Source organism: Solanum pennellii, chromosome 11, assembly GCF_001406875.1.
Source record: "Solanum pennellii chromosome 11, SPENNV200".
Taxonomy (NCBI): domain Eukaryota; kingdom Viridiplantae; phylum Streptophyta; class Magnoliopsida; order Solanales; family Solanaceae; genus Solanum; species Solanum pennellii.
In genome coordinates, this window is record NC_028647.1 from 22,285,647 (window position 1) to 22,309,760 (window position 24,114).

Below are 24,114 nucleotides of genomic sequence, written 5' to 3' on the forward strand. Positions count from 1 at the left end.
CTAGGGAGGGATTTGGGGGATATAAAGGGATGAGTTCACCCTAAATTCTTCATCAATCATTGAGGTATGGGACAAACATTAGGTATGTGATCTAATTCACCTTTGATACCTCTTTCTTCAAAGGGTTCCTTTAAAAGTATTTTCAAAACTTGAGCATTCATGTGGGTCTTTCTCAATCTCAAAAATTATGTTATGAATTAGGTTGTTTATGTTTTCTATTAGATAATATGAATTTATTAACAAGTATACTAACCTAATTTTGATATATCTTGATGGTTTTCTATAGTTTGTAGAAGATTACCCTTAATCCTTAATCCTAGGTTTGATCTTCATATGAATTAGGATGTAGTTTATTCAATTGACTTGGATAATTATGTTACATTAATCATGAATAAATTAGAGTTATTTGTAGTCATTCATGCTAGTTCTTGAGAATATGATCTAGGTTAGGAATTTAATTGACCGAAGAATCTTGTCTTAAACTATTATCTAGTATTGAATTGTGATGTAGTGATTCTTCTAGCCTTATTATCATGTTTATTATTGACTTATGATTATGTATACCCAAATTGGGTCGAATTGAGGGTTTGTTGTAAGACCTTGATGATAAACAATGAAGGGGATCTGGTAAGTCTTATGATCTCTATCCTTTACTTCAAATTGTAGTTAATTATGATTAAGTCATTATTATGTATTGGAGTAAGCCTTGTATTAGGATTGATAGGGTGGTATGTTGCTGAATTTAAATGTCTTGATTATGATTGTGAGGTTGATTAATATGTAAATGTTATAAGGATGGTGATGAATACCAATGTGTCTTATTATGGATAAAATTAAAATTTGCTAACCTCACTTATATGAAATTGTGATGAAAGAAATATACGCATACAATTCTTATTGAGCTATGATGATGATTATTATACAAGGGTTACACCCTATGACCTACAATAAGCTATGATGATTAATAAAGACATTAAAGACATTTCAATAAAGAGACTTAGCTTAGTACCGAGTGAACTTGATAATGGGACGTGATGTCTTCCTATAGAGGTACATTCACCCTATAGTACTACATGTGGTGTTGACTCCCCAAAGAGGGATACTCATCCAATGGATTCCCATGAGAGGAAGACCCAATTTCCAAGCGGTATGTAGAGGGAGAATACCTATCTCTTAGTTCTTGAACTATGTTGCCCCCACAGGAAGACAAGCTAGTGGATCCACCTAGAAAGCGATGTTTATGTTTGGTTTAGTTAGGCCGATAGACTACTTTCAATCGGTGTAAGGTTTTACTGGACCAAATTTCGCACTTAGCCCTAGTGTTCTATATCAGTTAAGGTAAGTGTTCCCTAAATTACAATGACCCAATGAAGGATAAACTAACTAAGGTGTCTTGAGAGGTTTGACTTAGACTAGGTAGGGGTGTGGGACTCTACCTATGCCCTGCACTAGTTTTCCTTGAGGGAAGCTTTACGTATGTATATGATAATGAATGCAAAACATTATAGTGTGATGACTTTACAAGTAAATGATACTATATGGTGATTCATACTCTTATGAACATGTAATTTGTGTATGTTGTTAAAAGTATGATGTTGTATATCCTTAAAAGGGTATGTTATGTGAAGTTTAATTTTAGTCATGATTCTTGTTGGGTTACTTGATTAAGGTATGGGGCTTTGCTTGGTTATTCCAATTGTTATTTTTCTGAGGATTCATGAGTAGTAGTCTTGCTTTATAATGATATGATGAACTCTTATCCATGCTTGTGATGTAATTACTTGATGGTAGGGCTATAATAGATTATGGTTTAAAGTATGTGGACAAGTATGTTAATTGCTTTGACATGATGAATATGTCTTCTTGAGTTGTATGTTTTCCTTGATGATGCATAAGTCTTTCAAAGAATAAAGTAACATGTTTTAGTAAAATGTCCATTTAGCATTATTTGATCTTATATGTGCATATGGTCTGATACTTAGTACAAGTGGCTTACTAACTCCATTTCTTCCTTTCCACAATATTTTTGCTTCCGGTTGTTGAGGTGCTTTGAAGATGACTTAAAGATGATTTGTATCTCCCATTCATGGAAGTAGGGTAGGTCCTCATTTTCCTAGGGCGATGCTAGTATCTAACTTATGGATATTTCTTTGTAGTTAAAGACTTCTACGATTCCTTCTTTCCATTTAGTATGAAGCATTGTATTGCCCATGTGAGGCATTCTTACTTTGATGTATGGGATTATGCCCAAGTTCTTACACTCTTATTAGATGGTTATGAGAAGAAACAACTATTATGACTATTATGTCTGTGTTATGTTTTATATACTCATGTGCAATAAAAGTAGAAGGCTAGGTAACCTTCCTATACGAAGGGTCTATGTATACTCGATACAGATATATATTATCTGTATGTAGAGGTCTATGTAAACCTCCAAGAAGAAGTAGTAAAATATTTTAATTTTCTGCTAAATATTACCTATGAATGTAATGATGTAAACTAAGAGGCTAGTCAAAAAAGACGACGACGCTTGTTACGTCTAGGGGGTAAACCCGGAGGTGAAACTCCCCCACCATACTAACATTGCACTCTGATGGATCTTGAAAGATAAAACCTATGTGCAACTCTTTTAGGCAACACATAAAGTGTGGGAACTCTCTCCCTAAAAATTTACATCCTTAATCACCACATTGGAGGAATATTTAGTTTTCGTGTGTTATTTGTACCACTACTTGCCCTTTGAAATGAAGTCCTTGGCCCTATAATACTGACTTTGTCCTCTTGGGATTGTGGGTGCCAAGGGAATAGTGGTTCCCATCTTGACTCTTATTCGACTGATAGATGACAGCGCCTTTCCCGATCTTTTTGTGCTTGACATGTTAACCAGGAAGAAGACATAATTCATATTAGTTATAGAGACATTACGATTAAGCGCACCCCAAACATACTTTTGACCACAACCTCACAAACAACACAGTACTAAGACTTCCCAATGTCATTTAGAGAATATGACTCAAAATATTAACCCCATCCAAAACATCCAAACCCAAAAAATTATTGTTCTACGTGTTTATGTGTATTTAATGAGGTTATCAGGTTATTTAATGAGTTATTAGAGTGTATATAGGAAGTTTTTCAAGTTTCGTGATGTTTGTAGGTAAAACGTCCAAGAACGTCCATGACATTCGAAAGGCTTGCTTTGAGACAACCTCATGTGTCTATGTATGTTTCGTCGAGTTTTATGTTTTTTTTTGGATTAAACTCATGGGGTATGTACTTAAACTCTATACGATTATGTTGGGATTGGAAACGTCGGGGTACGACTCCATCTAGGATCCACAAAGGAACCCTAAAGGAGGACCCCAACTTGGAGCTCAACACTGCCAGGCAGTGCCAATCGATGACCCAAACGACGGTCGGTCGACCAGGCAATGGCCCGTCGGTGGGTCTCGTCGATGGAGACATCTGACCTGCAGGTTTTGGAGTCGCAGGTGCAATCCATGTGACCCCCATCGACGGGAAGGTTTGAAGAAGGACATAGCCTAATTTGTCTCTAAGTTTCCAAATTACCAACAAGTGAAAGCCGAACATCAAAAGTTGGGTGGCTTAATACAAGAAATCCAAGTTCTTACTTGGGATTGGAAGACATCAAATGTATTTTGTAGTGGGTTTACCTTGGACTCAAAGGTAATATGACTCTATACAGGTGGTTCTGGATAGGTTGACCAAGTTCGCTCACTTTATTCCAGTCAAGTCTACCTATTCGGCTGAAGATTATGCTAGGTATCTTCATAGATAAGATAGTGTGTCTCCATGATATTTCGTTATCCATCATATCAGATCGGGGTTAACAAATCACATCTAGGTGTTGAAGGTCTTTCAAGAAGGATTGGGAACTATGGTGAAGTTGAGTATCTCTTTTTATCACCAAATGGATGGTGAAGTGGATCATACTATTTAACCCCTTGGTGATATGCTTAGGGCTTGTATTGTGATTTCAAGGGAAATTGGGATAAGCATTTTCATTTGGTGGAGTTTGCTTATAATAATAGTTTTCATTTATCAATCTCTATGGCTCAATATGAATCCTTGTATTGTAGGAGGTGTCAATTTCCTATTTAATGGTTTGAAGTAGGTGAGCCTTTGCTTTATGGTCCTGATTTAAGTTATAAGACATTGGAAAAGTTCATATCATAAGGAACCTGTTGCAAACAGCCTATAGTTGACCAAAGTCTTATGTCGATCATAAGAGAAGGGATTTGATGTTTGAAGAAGGTGGTAAGGTGCATTCGAAAATTTCACCTATTAAAAGGGTGGTTAGATTTGGAAAGAAAGGAAAGTTGAGTACTCGTTATGTGGGTCCCTATGAAATCTTGCAAAGGGTTGGTAAGGTATCCTATGAATTTAAACTACCTAGTGAATTGGCTTCAGTTCATTCGGTTTTCTATGTTTCTAGCCTTAAGAAGTGTATCAGTGATCCCGAGTCTATTCTTCCTATTGAGGGTCTTGGTCTGAAAAATAACCCGAGTCTATTCTTCCTAGGTTCACCTTCTTCTTCTTTAATGGAGTCTTTGGGTAAAGGGAGAATTTGGGAGACACGTGAGAGTTATTTTAATTTCCGTTTGGGGATTTGATTGAAGTGGGTAAAATTACTTAAAGCTGACCTATAACCAATTTATTGTTGAGTACTAAATTACCCAAAATAACCCCACCTAATTGGGTCTTTTTGTGAAGTCAAATCGACTTAAAAACAACGTGAAGAAATTAGTAAAGTTGTTGCATGTCGCGGGGTCAATTCCAAATCTTTTTTTCTGGAATACAATTTGAGGTAGTGAACCTCGTGAAGTCCCGCATCGCAAGGAAAACTTTTACCATACAGTTTCATATGTGTGACGCGTTGGAGCCTCCATATTTTGGCTGCTCGCAGACTACTTTCGCTGCTACCAGGTTGCTTTGGCAGCCTTCTCGCCAATGTTTGGGTCCTCCTCAAGGTTCTTCGGGTAGTCTTGGGGAGTATTTACTGGACTTTTTACCCTATTAAACTAATTTTCCCTAATTAATGTCTTTTTAAATGTTTTATACTTCATATGACACTCCCAAACCTTCACTAAACATAGGGACCTCTACTAGTTCAATTTAGCTAGTTTCCGAACGTCAAGGTCTTTCTTTGTTGTTTTGGCTGTAACCTTTTCTAATTGAGTTTATTAAATTAACATAGGTCTGTAAACATAACTTTAAATATGATTTAATAGGAAATGCTCTAGTCTAATTCATGGATTTTTGGAGTGTTACATCCCCCCCCCCCCCTCTAAGGAACACTCGTCCCCGAAAGACACTAAACTCTTTTTGAAGGGAAAGCATAGAGTCAATACAAGCACCCCAACAAACAACAACATAAAAAAATCATGAGTCACAGCTCATAGGAGTATTTTACAACTCCATTCAACACATAACAACAACCTTAAACATAGACACTACATTCATACTGCATAACATATCATAGCTCGACATTTCATAACAGGTAATGACGAACTACCTTCTCATTATCAACATGAGCATAAAATACATCAAACAGTTACCATGTTATTCTTCTTCTCAAGACAACAAACAAACAACAAAATATCAAGACGGCAACATATATACTCACGTTTCATATAAGTGCAAGTTAACACAAAATGCCTTTTTCCATGAAACTCATTTTTGGAACAAAATTACCAAACATGTGCATACTTAAAAATCAAGTCAAAGTCACATTATTCATCATTTTTATTTTAAGAGGAACTAGTAAAATTAATTAGGAAAAATACGAGGATAACGTGACTTCTTGTCAGCCTCGGCCTCCTATGTTTCACCCTCAACTACGTAGTTTCTCCATAGAACTTTTAAGGAGGCCACCAATTTTTTACTGAACTTTTGGACTTGACGATCTAAGATCTTAACCGGAATGTTTTCATAAGAAAGGTTCTCATCCACCCCTAAACCTTCAACAGGGATAATAGACACTGGGTCACATATACATTTCTTGATCATATAAACATGAAATATCGGATGAACCAAAGCTAGTTCACTAGGTAGTTTCAACTCAAAGGCAACTTTTCCAAACCATTGCAACACTTCATAAGGACCAACATACAAGGGACTTAACTTCCCCTTATTATCAAATCTCATCACCCCTTTCGTAGATGAAATCTTTAAGTAAACCCAATTACATATCTCAAACTCAAGGTCTCTTCTTCTATTGTCGACATAAGATTTTTATCGACTGTCGGCTATCTTCAACCTATCCCTTATCAATCAAACTTTATGAATATCCTCATGGATAATCTCGGGACAAAGTAGTGAAAACTCACAAACCTTAACCCACCGAAATAAAGATCTAAATTTTCTATAATAAAGTGCCTCGAAATGTGCTATAGCAATACTCGAATGGTAGCTATTATTATAAGAAAACTCAATAAACGACAAGGGATCATCCCAATTTACCTTAAAATTAAATATAAAAGCTCTTAACATATCCTCTAGGGTTTCAATGGTACGCTCGGCTTGACAATAAATTTGGGGCCAAAAAGCGGTGCTAAGCTTCACTTGAGTACCTAAACCCTTTCGAAAAGACCTCCAAAAAAGAGAAGTGAATTTAGCACCTCTATCCGACATGATGGTTAAAGGGATTCCATGAAGACTCACAATCTCATTAATGTAGATTATTGCATACTCTTCCGCCGCATAAGTAGACTTAACGGGGAAAAATTGGGAAGATTTCGTCAACCTATCCACAATAACCCATATTGAGTCATTTTCCTCCGGGTTCGAGGCAACCCAACAACAAAGTCCATATTAATGTCTTCCCACTTAAAAGTTGCGTCAACCATTATTTGGGGCAAACAACCCGACTTTAGATGCTCCGGTTTAACTTGTCAACAATTTGGATACCTAGCAACACATTCCGTTATATCCCTTTTTAAACCATCCCACCAATAAACTTCTCTAAGGTCATGGTACATCTTAGTGGACCCCAGATGAAATGTAATGGCAACCATGGACTTCTTCAATAATTTGATTCCTTAAATCATTAACATTGGCCACACACAACCTCGCTTGGTACTTTAAAACACCATCCCCCAAGGAGAATGATTCATTAAACTTACCAAGTACTGACTCTTTCAACTCCATCAACATAGAATCAATGTGTCGGTTACAATTCACCTAAAATTCTTAAGATTACTCGGAGTTTTGATGCACCATAATACCCCCTTTTGGAGAATATTTTAGTCGAACATCTAACGGGGCAAAACCACTCCTCAACATGAGATACACTACCATTAATCATATGACATAAAACATTCAAAACCACGTTAGCCTTGTTGTGGTGGTATAGGACACTCATGTCATAATCCTTGAAAAGTTCAAATAACCTTTTTTGTCAGAGATTCAAATCCTTTTGAATAAACACATAATGAAGACTCTTGTGGTCGGTATGTACATCAACATGAACGCCATATAAGTAATGTCTACGTATTTTTAAAGCAAACACTATGACCGCTCATTCGAGGTCATGAGTTGGATAACTCTTCTCATGCATGTTGAGTTGCCTAGAAGCATAAGCTATCAACTTGTAATATTTTATAAGGACACACCTCAAACCTACTTTGGAAGCATCAAAATAAATCACAAAACCTTCATTCCTATCACATCCAAGGGAGCACCCCCTAAACGTAACTGGGTCGTCATCCTTGGAGAGTACTAGTACTAGCCTCTTAGAATTCATCATTACATTTATAGGTTAAAAATAGAGAATATTTAAAACTTTTCATCTACAATTACTTAATAAGGTTTACTTTGACAACTCGCTTATATATAATGTATTCATAGAGAGTTTTCTTAGACTCCTCGTATAAAAAGGTTACATAGTATTCTACTTTTATGACACATATATAATATAAACAGTAAAGTATTAATAGGATGTCTCATATTAAATTATCCAAGCGAAATAGAACAACATGGGCATAATCCTTACACAATGTATAAATGCCACTTAGGCATACATCAATATTTTGGAACAACAAGAGTGAAATGATTGTCTATAGGCTATAAAATGTAACATATATAGATTATGAAATGGCATCATCCTCAGAACTTGAGGACATACCCAAATTTGGAGAAATGATTCCAAGCCTTCCTTGCAAATGACCACAACCTCCTCAACAACCGAAACCTAAAAAGTTAGAGAAATGGAAGAAGTAGGGATTATCACATCACTTGTACTAATTGTGGAAACATATGAACATACAACGTAGAAATCATTTTAAAAAGGGATATTTGTTCACAAAATCACTATAGAATGACCTTATGCATATTCAATGTAAGACCCCACAATGAGTTAGGGTGTCTAGAGCCTAATATGTTTGTCATAAAAGTATAAGGTCCTAATATGTTTTATAATGCGGTATTGAGGCAGTGACTAAAATTTAGGTGAATTGGAAGTTAAATGTTAATCGACAACTAAGACGTTCAACGACTAGTCACCTATGTGCCTTATGTGTGTATACGTGCTTACATTTCTATGTTATGAGATTATGAGGTCCTTATATGAGTTATAATGGTATTTATAGTCATTATATTATGCTTCATAATGTTTTGAGGTCCAACATCCAAGACCGTCGAAGACGTTCCAAAGTTAGACCTTGAGACATACATGTGTGTCTTGAGTGTGCCTTGCATGTTTTGATGTGTTTTACGTATTCATTATGGGTGAACTGATGTGGAAGGTCGGTTAAGGTATATATTTTAATTTAAAACATTGGGGTAGAACCCCCCAAGGTCCCCACAAAAGGCCCTCAAGAAGGACCCAAAGGTTGTCGAGACACAACCTTGGCAGTGTCAATCGACGAGATCAATTGACATCTCGACTGTCCATCGACGCCCCATTGATTTGGGGCGTATCTTGACACTTAGACATAGGAGTTGAAGCAAAAATGAAGAAGCCTCATTCACCATCGATGGAGCACCAGGACGGGCCGTTGGTCCATCGACTCCCCATCGACTGGTGTCCGTAGGTGCTGTCTGCAAAATTGCAACATGCACGCTGCATGGAAGGGGTGAATTAGGAAATTCACCCCACGTACCTAAATTACTATATATGGTTATTTCAGGTGTTTTTGGGTATTTTAATTTTGTTTATAACGTGAACAGCCCATGCCAAATCCTCAATTCAAAATTAGACTTCCCTCTCCCATATTGTCTCTACAACTTCCATTGAAGGTGAATCTCAAGAAAAGCTTGGATATTAAATTACCATGGGTTATTAACAAATTTTTACACGTCTTATTATACATTAAGTTATGGTGATACTTCATCTCTAGTTAATCTTCTACCTAGAGAGTTCCTTCAATGTTTTCAATGCAAGTTCATGATCAAATTTCTTCTTCTTCAATCTAGCCATGTGTTCTTTCTCAAATCATTCCAAAGTATTTATCAGTATCTTAATGATGATGTATTTATTGAAACGTGAATATTAATTCAATTGCATGATGAAACGATGCTTCATTCCAATTCTCTTTTAAGCCATGTATTGGATATTATGATCTTGATTTTACGAGAATTATAATGTGATTCAATTATGTTAAGTTGATTATTATATACTTCCTATCATATATATAGATTATGAATTATATTTAATGGATTCAATATGGATCTACTCTTGAAGATTAAGTAATATGGATTCATGTTTTCCTATCTTCTATAATTGCTAATGCAGTTCAATGTATCTCTACTCTATTGTAATTGATACATGATTTTGCATAGGGTAATTGTACTTTAGCTACTGCCTAAGATGTATTGTGATGATGAATTATATTCTATTTTCCCAATGTGTATTGATACTTAAAGACTTGATCTCTACTACCTATCGATTGTAATACATGTTGTGCACTGTAAACTTAATGCTATAGTGTATAAATGGGGGATTTAGTTTATGAAAAGATAATTGTAGATGCTGACTTATGTGAATGTTAGTAATTAATTGAGTGTATTGGTCATTAATTATTAAGCATGGGAGATTCGTAAGTGATCTATGCTTATTTTACTTCTATCGAATTGGTGAAGTAGTGTACATGTTGGTATCATGATCTTGTTGAGACTTGTGCATGATTTAGTATATATTTATATACCTTTATTCACTGCCCTAAATTGGTAACATTTATGGATTTTGAAGTATGGATCAAAGATAATCAAAGATTGATGAATTGGTAAGGTCTACTCTTCTCCTTTACATCCTATAGTATTGTTAGTTGATAAAGCCTTGTATAGCATTTTGTGGTATGGTGAACTTATGGTGGCAATGTTTACTTTAATGTCTAAAATATATGTGACGTGATCATGGCCTTTAAGACAATTATATTACGAATGTGTTGGTGATGATCACCCAATATGAAGCTCATGACTAGTTTCCTATTCTTGATGTTATCTAGGTTGTATGGCTATTGTGTATGAATGTGTATAACCATGTTAGGGATTGTCTTAGGTGCTTCCATTTATGTGTTGTGATGGTTTATCTCACCATACCTATGTAACCCTATGTTTATGTGTGAATATCTAAGGTTATGAGTCTTAGGTATGAAGTTAGGTTGTCTCCTATGATATTATGTGTTGTATGGTCTATGTTTTGTTGTGAATTATTGTCTTAAGAGGGTGGCTACATCAATGTGTTCTTGATAGAAATTATGTGATCATGTTGACCAATATACATACAAACTCACACATTATGTATGCTTACAATGTAGTTAAGGTTCATTGTGTCTAATGAAAGGTTGTGCTCATTTTAACTAAATGTCTACAAATGAAAGGTTGTTCTAATTTACACTAAATATCTACTACTATGCATGTAAGGTATATGTATGTGAAGCATGTGATGTATTCCATTAACAAGGATGACTTGTTAGGTATACTAGAATGGGCAAGGGCATGGGATATTTCTATACATTGCACATGTGGGCCTTTATAGGATAGCTCTTATGTTTCGTTTCCTATGTACATGAATATACATGAATGAGTATGATATTAACATGTGTGGTATAAAGGTGTTATGTGAAATGGTTACTCACATGTAGGTACACACATGAATGATGATCTAGTCAACAAAGGGTCAGTTGAATTGTGTTTCTCAAGAGTACCCTAAACAAGATAGGTGTTTGAGTATGCTATAATCTAAGCATGTGAGGACTCAATATCCTAAGCCTATGTTTTATATAGTAATGTAATAAAGGATTTTAAATAAAGGGAACTTAGCTTAACAATGAGTGAACTTGACAATGAGAGGTGTTGGCTTCCCTTGGAGGCAGATTCACCATTGGTATTCATAAGGTGTTGACTTCCCTTGGATGAAAATTCACCTATAGTTCGCTATGAGGTGTTGACTTCCCTTGAGGAATGTTTACCCCTGGTATCTCAGGAGATGAGGCTCCAATGCTAATGAGAATGTAGAGCGTTATATATATCTCTTAGTTCTATAACTATGCTTGCCAAATAGGATCTAGCAAGTGAATTCACCTAATATGCTAACATATATGTTAATGTTCTACTTTGGCTATGTGGAGCACCTTCCTTTTGTGTAAGGCTCTACAAGGCCAAATTCTTTGTTAGCACCCATAGTCTTAGTGTCGATTAAGGATATAGTTTCCCTAATGTAAAATGTACAACGGCATTAAAATAAAGTAAAGGGACCGTAACAAGGATAACCTAATGGAACGTACTTAGGATAGGTGGAAGTAATGAACACACCTAGAAATTGCACAAGTAGCTATCTATGGGAGTGATAGGAAGGTTGTCTAATGTATGGGCATATGTTTATGGTTTCTTGCTTAATATTGCATTAGTGTCTACATAATGCGATAATATGCATGATATGAAGTTGTAATATGACTGTGACTAAGGAACTACTTGAACTATATGTAGTTGACTATAATATTGTGTTTGGTATATCAAGGATATGTTAAGTGTTGTGGTCTCATGATAGGTTTATTAAGTATGTATGAGGTTATGGGAATTTAAATGTAAATTGAACTAAACACTTAGATTGGGATTGTGAGTAAGGTTCTATAATGTTCTACGTGAATTAAAATAGGTATACGTGCATAATGACTAGAGCTTACTGTAAAGTCCTTATGATCTTTACTTGAATGTTGTGTCCATGTTTCCCTTGTGGTCTATAGGAGATGCATTGCACCATGTATTACTAGAGGGACTCTTGAGAGAACAATGCGTTAAAGAAAAGAACTCACTGTAAAGAGCAGAAAACTTATTGTAAAGAAGGAATATGCTTACTGTAATGTGACTCAAAAATGCCTTAAATTCAATGTGTGATTTTATAGGATGTACGGTCATTGAATATGATTATATGAAATATGTAAATGATATAAATTCTAATGTATCAAAGTTTCATGAAGTTTCAACAAAAACGCATGGTGCATGATTTCAAGTAAAATGTCCCTTTTAAGTGCATGTTTTAGCATGGCTGCCATACTTAGTGCATTCTTGCACTAACTCCATTCTTCTCTACCTTTTTACACAAAGTGTAGGTTATGGATTATAAAAGTTGTATTTAATGGTGAAGAGATTGATATGTGATTCCCATCAAGTTATAACATCAACAAGCATGCATTAGAGTTCATAACATCAGAACCGAAGCAAGACCCTTACTCATAAGCCTCATTAAAACCACTAGTGCAATGACTTAGAAAGGCCCCATAACCTCACTAAACTAAGTAGATTAAAGAAGGACTATAACCAATGCCTAGCTTTACATACCATAACATCAAGAGTAGTCATCATCATATTTAGCAATCGATACCAACAACATATCCATAAGTGAAACCCATATAATATAGTATCATCAACTTGTATGATCAACATATGCATATATTTACACTTAGAAGAACACAAGGACATAAGAATATCTTTCAATGACTTCCCTCATGGCTAACTGGTGCAATGTTTAGGTAGAGTCTCATAGCCCTACCTAGATTAAGTCAACCCCCTTAGGTCATCCTAGTAAGAGATCACTTTATTGCTTCATTTTACTTTTGGGAACATCTTGCCTTAGCCGACATAGACCACATGAGCTAACGTCTAATCCGATGTCATGGAACCCTACACCGAAAGAAAGTGGACTACTTCTTATGGTAGTACAAAAACGTGAAGATGGCATCTATGTGGATCCACTAGCTAATATTCCTATAGGGCAATCATTGTTCAATAACTAGGAGATGTATTTGGACCCTCTATATGTTCCATGCATTATAGTCTCCAATCTCATGAGTACAATAGTGAACCTATCTGCTCTATGTTGGAAGGGACACTTCTAACGTCTAGTTCACTCGGTGCTAAACTAGAGGCCCTTTTCAAATGTCTTTCTTAACGTATCATAACATCGTTTAGGTCATAGGAGACTACTACTTATATAGTCATAATCTTTAGCTCAATAGGAATTGCATGAGAATATCCTTTCATGCAACCCTAACACATGAGACTAACACTTTAACATCATCATAACATAATAAGACACATAGGTACTTCATCACCAACCTTATATCATTACATCTTAACATAATCTCGCAACATACATAATCAAGACATTTCAATTGCATCATCATACCAACACATACTTAATTCAATCATAAGGTATACTTTCATTAAATTTCATAACCAAGTACAAATCATCATAATTGAAGTAAAAGTTAGAGATCACAAAGACATACCCAATCTTCTTCAATAGCCATCATATATGGACTTACCATTAACCAATCAATTCAACCCAACAATAGGTGCAATGTCATCTCACAATAGTATATAACATAATCTATAAGTCAATCATAACAATCTTAATCAATTCAATCAAGAGTTCATGATCTAGTGTTAACAGGAAAGGGTTCATTCATGAATTCTTCAAGAACCAAGATCTATCCCAATAATAATATCTACTAGGCAGTCCATAAAGGAATTAAAACCATAAAAACAGCCTACCCATTCCCCTATTTCCATCAATGTGCTAGTAAGAACTAAGAATTGGGGAAATTAGGGAAAGGACATGATCTATAAATAATTCCCACAATTAACATCAATTACTCAACAATCTACACTTGATTAGTTATATCCAATCATAATTAAACATAATTAATCATCTATAACTATTTTAAAAGAAAACCCATTTCTAGTGAAAACCCCTAAGAATTGGCTAATTTGAAAATCAACTTTGAGAGGATCTCATGGGGAAAGGAATACAAAGAGTGAAATCATACCTTAATGAAGATTTGCCCATGAAAATTGAGTTAAAACCTAGGAGATTTCGTATTATTCCTCAAGCTTATTGTTCTTCAATTGAGGATGAATGGTGAGAGAGAAAGTAGAGAGAAATGGGAGCAATTTGGATTTCAATTTGTGTTTGAGTTTTGGAGTGAGAAATGAATGATTTTTTACCTAAGTCAATACATAGTCCACCCCCAGATACTCAGACTACCCCTCATTAATTTCGACTTCCAAAAGTGAAGTACAACTTTATTTCAGTGTGAGCCCCCATCCACCTTCACGGTCCGTAAAGTACATGATTGACCATGGAGTTGGTCGGAAAGAGTGGAGGCAGTAGATCCTCCAAACGAGCCACCTCCATTTTTTCCAATATGGCAAGACCACGAAAACCCTTACTCCCTTCCGTGAAATTGCACCATGGACCGTCAAGTGGCTTATTGTGATCTCAGGCAGTAACTCATCAACACCCCAAAAATCTCACCAACTTTGGCTAAGGAATTTTCACGCCTGCCCCCCTTTTTCCGTCAAGTGCACCACGAGTCGTGAAGTGGCTCATGGTGTCTTGTGCAGTACCTAGGCATAATGTCCTCTTCTCCCGCATGTACAAGTAATCTTCACGAGCTCCCAACCATGGACTTGGTCATGACCAAGAATCGTGGCCATGCTCGTGATGAGTGAGCCAGTAGCTTCCTTTCTTGGGAAACTTTACCTCTTGTATTTGGATTTCCCTTGAAGATTAGTACCCCTCACTTCGCCTTGCATCCTTATACCCCCTATTTGACACTATGTCAATCTTCATTACCTTACTATGATTTAAACATTTATTCCCCTTTTTAAAATCATCAAGGCACCACACTAGTCCATTTTACAACTTCACCGGATGTTGTGGACGTTCCTTAACATTGTAACTCCAACACCATATTATTGATTTATATTCATTATTCAGGCCTATAACAGTGTTACAGACCTTGGAAACTCATGTGAGGCTCTAGATTAGGTTTTATACTTATGGAGTGCTACAATTACCCTTCATTAAGGTCAACACTAGAGCGGAGGTAAGATTTTGTTTCAACTCATGGAAGCCTCTTTCACAAATTTCTGACCACTCAAAATTAACCTTCCTTTGCGTTAAAGTTGTCAAAGGAGAAGCAATGGATGCAAATCCGTCGAAAAACATTATATAGTTCGCAGCTAGACACATGAATTTTCTTATATCGGTGGGAGTTATAGGTCTAGGCAAATTATTACCGCTTCCGTCTTCTTAGGGTAAACCTCTATACCCTAACTTGAGATAATATGAGAAAGAAATTCAACCTATTTCAATCAAAACTCACAGTTACTGTACTTAGCATAGAGTTGTTGTTCCTTGAGGACTTGCAATACAACCCTCAAATGACCCATATGCTCATCATCACTCTTAGTATATAGCAAGATATCATCAATGAAGACAATTATACAAGCATAATGGTATGCACGGAACACCCTATTCATTAGTTCTAAAAATGACATTGGGGCACTACTCAACCCAAAAGACATGACATGGAACTCATAGTGACCATACCTAGTTCAGAAAGCCATTTTAGGAATGTATTCACCTCTAACTCTAACTTGGTGATAGCCCAACCTCAAATCAATTTTCGAAAAGTAACTCTCACCTTGGAGTTGATCAAACAAATCATCAATCATAGAGACAAGATACTTATTCTTTACGGTGACTTTATTGAGTTGACATTAATCAATGCACATCCTAAGTGAACAATCCTTCTTTTTCACAAACAACATAGGAGCACCTAATGGAGAAATACTTGGTTGAATAAAGTTTTTATCTAGTATAAACAAGAAAACATATCTCTAACACTTCCTAATCAAGCTCAATAAACCCATTACATAAGCTAGAAGTTGACAAAAAGCATAAAAATGATTTCATTGGGGTTTTGACATTAAAATAATCATTTAAAAGTAATAAAAACTCATTATATTAATTAAAACAATTTCATTCAAAGACCTATACTTAGGGTCAAGGAATAACGATGTTTTTTGTTTGAAACCCTTTGTGAAATTTACTTGAAATTGCTCCTTGAATGAAAGAAGGTTCAAGGATGACTATTATACCTCAATGAGATGAAGACCAAGAATTTTTGATGAATAAATGTCTAAAACAATCCCTCCAAGCCCTTACTTGAGTTCTAGCTTCTATGGAGTTCGAGAGAGTCTTTCTTGAGGGAGTTGTTTTGTTTTTTTGTTAATGAAGTCTAAAATTAGGTGTAGGACTGAAAACCATATTAAAATAGTTTTGAAACCCTAAAATAATAATCCTAGTGTAAAGAAATACTTGGGTTGAATTTCCAAAACACCCCAAGCATTGGAAGAAACGTCTAACAGGTTTTGCGGGACAATAATCGACGGCCCTAGCTGCGTCGCCTGGTCCCAATGATAATTGCGGAACTGATTCATGGGGGATAAGATCCCAATGATAAGTGTGGTCCTATTCCCCCAAGCGACGGAACATCGTCTTGGCTACAATCCGTAGGTTTGGGTGTATCGATTTCCCAGTTCTTGGCAGCTTGGTTGCCAACTCTTGGGGTCCTCTTCTAGGACCCCTTATGAAACCTAGGTGGAGTCATACCAGGACATTTAACCCCCAAAAATAGTCATCAAGGTATAAGGATCGTCACACATCAATTTCAACTAAAACTAACACGTAAAACTCCTTAAAACATACTAATATACACAATCACTTTCTAAGGCACATCTTCTGAACGTCATAGACATTCGTGGACGTTTAACCTCCAAACATCACAAAAATTTAGAAACTTCCTAAAACATAAGTATTAACCATTTTAACACAAAATTAACTCATGAGACACAAGCTAAGCTCTAGTTCAACCTAGTTCTTTTTAGGGGCGTTACATTCTCCCCGACTTAGAACAACATTCGTCCTCGATGGAACTTAACACTTTTAAGGACATAAAATACTTAACTAGCAGCATATAACATTTCATATCATTTTCAAAACATTCATATTTCATGCACCAACTTATCAAGGAACACAACTACACATTAACAAGAAATTTGACAATACAGGCAACCCTTGAAACCATTTTCACAATTCAAAACACACCTTCATTTCTTCATTTATGGAGGAACTACCTTCTCCAAAATTAAACATGCTCATGCACATGATTGTTACACACATTGGAAATATAAGTCATTAAAATACAATAAAGTCAACTTTTTGTACTTCTTTAAAGTGAATAACAAAAACATAAAAGTGAAGCATGCTTAAAACTCAATAGTTCACCTTTCAAGTAATTTTAACAAGAAGGAATGACAATATGAGAAACAAGATCATATAAACTCATTTAAAGTAAAACAAAACAACCATAAGGAATTAAAACTTGATTGGGCTCTCATTTCGGATTACCTCCTTACTTAGTCCCAAGTACAAAGAAAACATTCTTCCTTGGAGCATTAGAATCCGGACTACCATTAGGGGCTTGGTGGACCTCTTTCCCTTCTGCCTTGAGGTTAGGGAAGTCCCTCGTCATCTAACAATTATTACAACACCTAAAGCAACCATCCGTTCTTTCAAGACACTTATCCAAATGTTGCTTTCCATAAGTATCACACCTACACCTCTCAAATGTATGGCCACCTCCTTGGGAATTTTTATTGGGAGCTCTATCCTTGTTCTCTATGGAAGACTCTTGGTGATAGAACCTCTTATTAGGTTTTGGTTGACCTTGTTCATCCGACCTAGGCCTCTTACCACTTGCCTATCTCCCTAATCTTTGACTCCTCAAGTTGTTTAACATAAACCATGATCCTAGAGATATCCATATCATTAAGGAGCATTACCATACGACACTACTTTTCAACCTAGATAGACACACCCATCCCAAATTTGTTCATCCTAGCCGTAGGGTTGTCTACTATGGTTGGGGCATACTTACCAGTTTGGTGAATTTGACAGACTACTCTTTCACATTCATTCCCCCTTGACGACGATTCATGAATTTCCACCATCTTCTTCTCCCTCCACATTAAAGGGATAGAACCTACCAAGCAAATCCTCTTTGAACATTTTCCTATCCATCGGACCATCCATTAAGGGTATCTCATCCCTTTATTGATCAAATCACACTTGAGCCATATCTTTTATTTGGTAAGTGGCTAGCTCGGCTATCTTCATAGGGGTCAAAGTCATAGCATCCACCACCTTGAATATCTCATCTATGAAGCTTAGTGGATCTTCATCCACCTTAGTGCCATGAAAAGTAGGAGGGTTCATCCTCATGAAATCTCTAATTCTAGAAGAGGTGGGGTCTTAGCATTAGGTTGACGTCCATTTATCATGGGCAACCAAATGATTAGTGACGACTTGAGCTTTGGTCGTCATGAGTCTGGTAAAATCTATAAGGGCAGCCCTTAACTCCACATTAGTTATATCCCCTTCAACAAAGGGAGCTTGAGGAACTTGGGACATATGGGGCATTTTGTCCACTTCAAGTCCTTTAGGTTACGGAGGGAGAACCGCCTCTTTCACATTCTCTTGGCCAACTATTTGGACTTTCTCACCATAGTGAGGGATTCTTTCATTATCTACTCCTTCTTCCTCCAATCTTACGATGGTACTCCTTCTATTCATCTCCTATAAACACAAGATAAAAGGTTGAGAAAGAAATCTTATAGAACTCAACTCTAAGGCACGACATTAGAATAATGACGAAAGTGAAACTTTTATCTCCTTATAGCCTCTCACTCATGAATGTATCTGACTTACACTGATGAACAAGACTCTACTAGACGTGGCTTGTGAGACTTGCAACCTAAACTATTTCCCAAAATTTATGATCTTATACCAATCTTGTCGCGATCGGAAAGTACCTCTTAGAACAAGGGATCACCCTTAGGTTGTTACAATTGCGTACTTGACCTTTCTGAAGCCTTATAGTAGCCTTAACTATCATTCATTGCATAAGATAAGAAATATACTACAGAATTATACTTTTCACGATAATAACAAGGAAAACATCTTTCATAAGTACTAAAAGTAGTCTTCTCGTCACAAGCGAACATAAAGACATGACATAAATATCTTAGGGACATGGGCCTTTACGATAAATAAAAATACAGACTAAGTCTTAATAGTACAAACTAAAGAAATAAAGAATACGCCCTCAGATATATGAGTACACACTTAGTCGTGAGAGAGTGAAATCTCAAGCTCGACTTCTAGTCTTCAATTTTCCTCTAACCTATGCATATAGAGTGTAGAAAGAATGTACTAAGTATGACATACACAAAAACATGCGAAAAGGGATATTTTTATAGAAATAAGTTTTCATGCAAAACAAGTAAAATCTTCATGAATATAGACGTAAAATTGCATACATATAATTATTTAGCACATAAGAAAGGACTTCCATAATTTTAGCATAAACGACCACTTTACAATGAATTCAAAAGTAACACAATGAACTCAACTGTACAGAGAACATACATTACTTCAATTAAAAGTGAACTCATTTTATTACAAGTTTCCCTAAGAAAGGTTATCCTAAGTCTCACTAAGGTAACACATGAAGGAACCGTCCATACATTCCCTTCGATGTACACCTATGTGATCCTCAAGACTACCCATTATAGGCTTACTTCCCAACGGTAACAAGTCCACGCTTCACAAGAAAACACTAGAGAAACATACCTGCATTAGGACTTCACATAACTGCCATTCACCAGTGGATTTTCAAGTTAAACAAAGTGAAATGTGAGAATATCATCCCATACTACTACTCCCATAATGTGTTCCTTGAGTATTCCATGAGATTAGGTACACCACATTCAACATTAATAAGCTTCATTACACAATACCTTGATTTAACATGCTTTCTCAACATTATATATTCAATCACATAACCTCAACTTAATTTCAAAAAGACACATTCATATATAACATATAAGGAGACACCAAGACTCCCCCTTTCAAGTGCCTACTAGTGCAATGGATAAATAGCGTCTCATACCTCCACCTAACCTATGTAGTACACTCTTTAGAAGATTTAGTTCATTACATTCTTTTGAGGGGAATTAGCTTTAACCGACATAGACCATGAGATCTAGACATGGAATCCGACATTACCCCTATCAGATGAGGGATCGTCACTTGCCTAGAGTAAGGTCATTCTCTTAGCCTCTACTTGGATTCTCTAATATCTACAACTATGTGGGCGCATAGTTAAGGGATAAGGAGATTTTTTTAAGTAACTCATTCTCTTATTATAGGGAGTACTCATCTCAAGAGGCATATTGGTTACAAAATCTCAACTTATGAAGTGTAGCTATCCCTTCTTCAAATTCTTTCGGTGCTAAGCGTAACTCCCCCAAGGAGTCTAAACATTTTTTACTAAAAGTCACGAGATAACTTTTGGATACCACATCTCAAATCACGAATAGTATACATTATCAAAACTACATTAGGAAGCTCTTGGGAAATGGTGAGTTTGCTACTAAACACTTCATCTTAACTTTAGAAAAGTGTTCCCCCAAAGCTCCAATTCTCGTTCATTAACTTCACTCATTCATTTATTCAAATATGTGTCTACATGGGAGCACATAATTCATAAATTTACCATTTTCATAACATTGAATCATAAACATACTTAGAATTTCATTGATCACATTTCACACACTAACATGCTTAATAAAAACACATTCTTCACTTAGGCATAATATCATCACGATTCATATTTAATTCTTCTAAGACATATTCTACATAATCATCTTAATCATCATTTCACTTCACATTATTTTCTTTCAAGGCCAAATTCACAATATAAACATATTTATAGAATATAATCATGAACTTAAGTAAACACCGCCACCAAAGGTGGACCATACCACTCAAGAGAATTTCTCCATAAGGACAAAACATTATAACCAACTTACCATTCATCCAAGATTTCACAGCCTTTTCATAATTTATCAAATAATTCGTCTTAAAATAACCCTTTGGAATGTATATAACACATTTTTATCATCAAGAAAACATAACTCTTAAATTTCCTATTCATACTAAATAAACTCATTTGATAAGCTAGAAGTTGACAAAATAAATAATCATAATTCCATTGTGCTGTTGACATTAAAATTATTATTTAGAAATAATAAAAACTCATCTTATTCATTTAAACACTCTTAATTAAAGACCCTCAGTTTCAAATATTCTAGTGATCTTCTATATGACTGGTTTAGCTCCTCCTCCATTCCACTTGGAGTTACCCTGTGAAATTCAGTTAAGCAAATTAAACAGCTCATCATATGTCTTTTGCAAAGCTTATCCACCTACATTATAATCAAGTAAAAAATTTGTGTTTGGCTATAGGTATTAAATGAAGGAATAGACGGACACTTCCTTATCATGATGGTGATGTGGACAATAGGGACTTAAACCTATCCCAAGCTTGGTTCAATTTCTCCCTTCCTTTCTATGAGAACCTCAATCTGTCACTTTATAGCTTTGTTGTTATACCGCATAGAAAAAACCTTATCAAAAACATCTGATCTTTTTGGTTCACCAAAAAGAGAAATGGGGAATAATATGAGCCTCATATAATAAGAGTTCACTCCATTTGGATTTTATGTATCACCGATCTCGAGAAAATTCATAATATGCACTGGTGCATCCTCATGAGGTAGACCAGTGAACTGCCTTTTTATGTGTAGTAGTTGCACCATGTTCTACTTCAATTGAAACGTACCTTCTGAATACTTGAGCTAACATTGCTACCTTGTGGGATTGCCACATCCCTAACTTTCATTTCTTCCATCATTATCAGTGGATCTTGATCCTCCCTTTCATTTTATGTTTGTGGTTCCCTCACCAACAAGGAACAGGACAGTTTCATCTTCTTCTCCTTCTCTTGTAATGAACAAATCTTTTTGGTGATAAAGGCTCTACCAAATCCTGGTCGTGTTCTACTGCGTAAACTTGACACAAGCATGAAAATGGGGAGCAAAGATCAAGTTGTCAAAACTTATACTAATAATTTATACTGCCAAAAGTTAGATATGATGGATTTAAAAAGTCCCCAGAAGCGGCTCAAAAAACTATTTGTATCCTAAAGTACACACAAATACACGTGGTCACTCAAGTAGTACATCAACTCTTTCAAGTCGGATTATCGAACCCAAACGACATCCAATAAGCAAATAACAATTCCTAAGTCTTAACTACTATTATTCAAGTGGAAAATACTTTTAGAAATTTGTTTAGAAATATTCACTACTAATTAGACTCTATGAAAAATTAATTACATTAATCAAATAGTTTCAAACAAGAGAATCTCATAATAAGGAACGGTATCTGCGGGTTGTAGCATGGATAGATTTCCAATATTATATTGATTTATTCTATTCTTCAACGGGTAAACCTTTTAATTGACTAGCGAGGTTCATTTTATGATCATGATCTTCAAACCTCTAATTAACTACCACCATTGACGAGGTTCATTTTACGATCATGTTCTTCAAACCTCTAATTGCCTACCACCATTGACAACCTTACTGCATTATTGAGCGGGGTTAGGCATGAACCATTGTCGGCATGTTTAGCATTCATCTTGCATAACAACCAAGTGGGATATATAATCATAAGACCATACTATACAACACATTCTACACTCTACCCTAGAATGAACACACTTCTTACATCCTTTGGTATATCCCTCTATTCCTCTTCCGAGTTCAAGAACGGACAACAAGTTTATTCTAATGTTGATCAAACATTGAAATAGTAAAACAATAATGCAAGCACAAAACATTAAACAACCCTTCTCATACTAGAAAGATATGGTATTGAACCATCAGTCTAGCTACAACCCTAGAATAAGGAAGTTTAGCTACTCATAGCACAAAATATCAACAAAAAGTGTTTGTTAATCGCCTAAAATATTGTGCTCCCATCTTTGTTAAACTTGATTTAATATAAAATGACACACTTAATTTTTTTATACTCCACAGTAAAACAACATCACCAAAATTTGTGTCCAAATCTGCGACGCGGACTTGTTCCCTCGCACAACATTGCACACAAACGGACTGTCTCTGCGACGCGCTCCCAATGCGGATTCCTCTGTTAAGTAAAATTATTTTTCTGCATAAAAGGATTAGCTCCACGATGCGGAGGTGCTTCCTTGTAGTTCATTTTCCATATTCTTGGCCATGTTCTCCATAACTTCACCTTCTATTTTTCGATCTCTGTTCAGTTGTCCTATTTTAGCTCATTTTTCTTTATTTTTGAATCTGAAACATCCAATCGTATGGGTTAGGAGAACCGGCATCAAACGACTCTCAAAACTTAAATCCCACACAAAGAATTCTATCAAACGCACCTATATATATTCGGATAAATTTGTTATTAGGCGTATAAATACAACCAATATTAGTCAAGTTAATAGATGGAGTTTTCAACACATTTTTTAGTTGTATCTCATTCAACGCCCAAACTTATTCCCAAAAAACATGAAAAAAATAACATTAATAATAGTACAAGATAGATCGAGAAACACACCACTCCTAAGTGAATTTTATTAAAAATATTTTAAGCTAATGTTATATCAACACAAAGGGTATTAACACAATGGAAAATAAAAAAGCTTTGCTCATCGAGTGGTTCGGTGAGACCGACTTACTTTGCCGAGTGAGTCTTCTTATCATATTTTGTAAACAATAAATATGTTTTTTGTACATTTTTTTTTATCAAATACTCTTTAGAACTATTATTTTTGAGATGTTTAACATCTGGAGACAATTTTC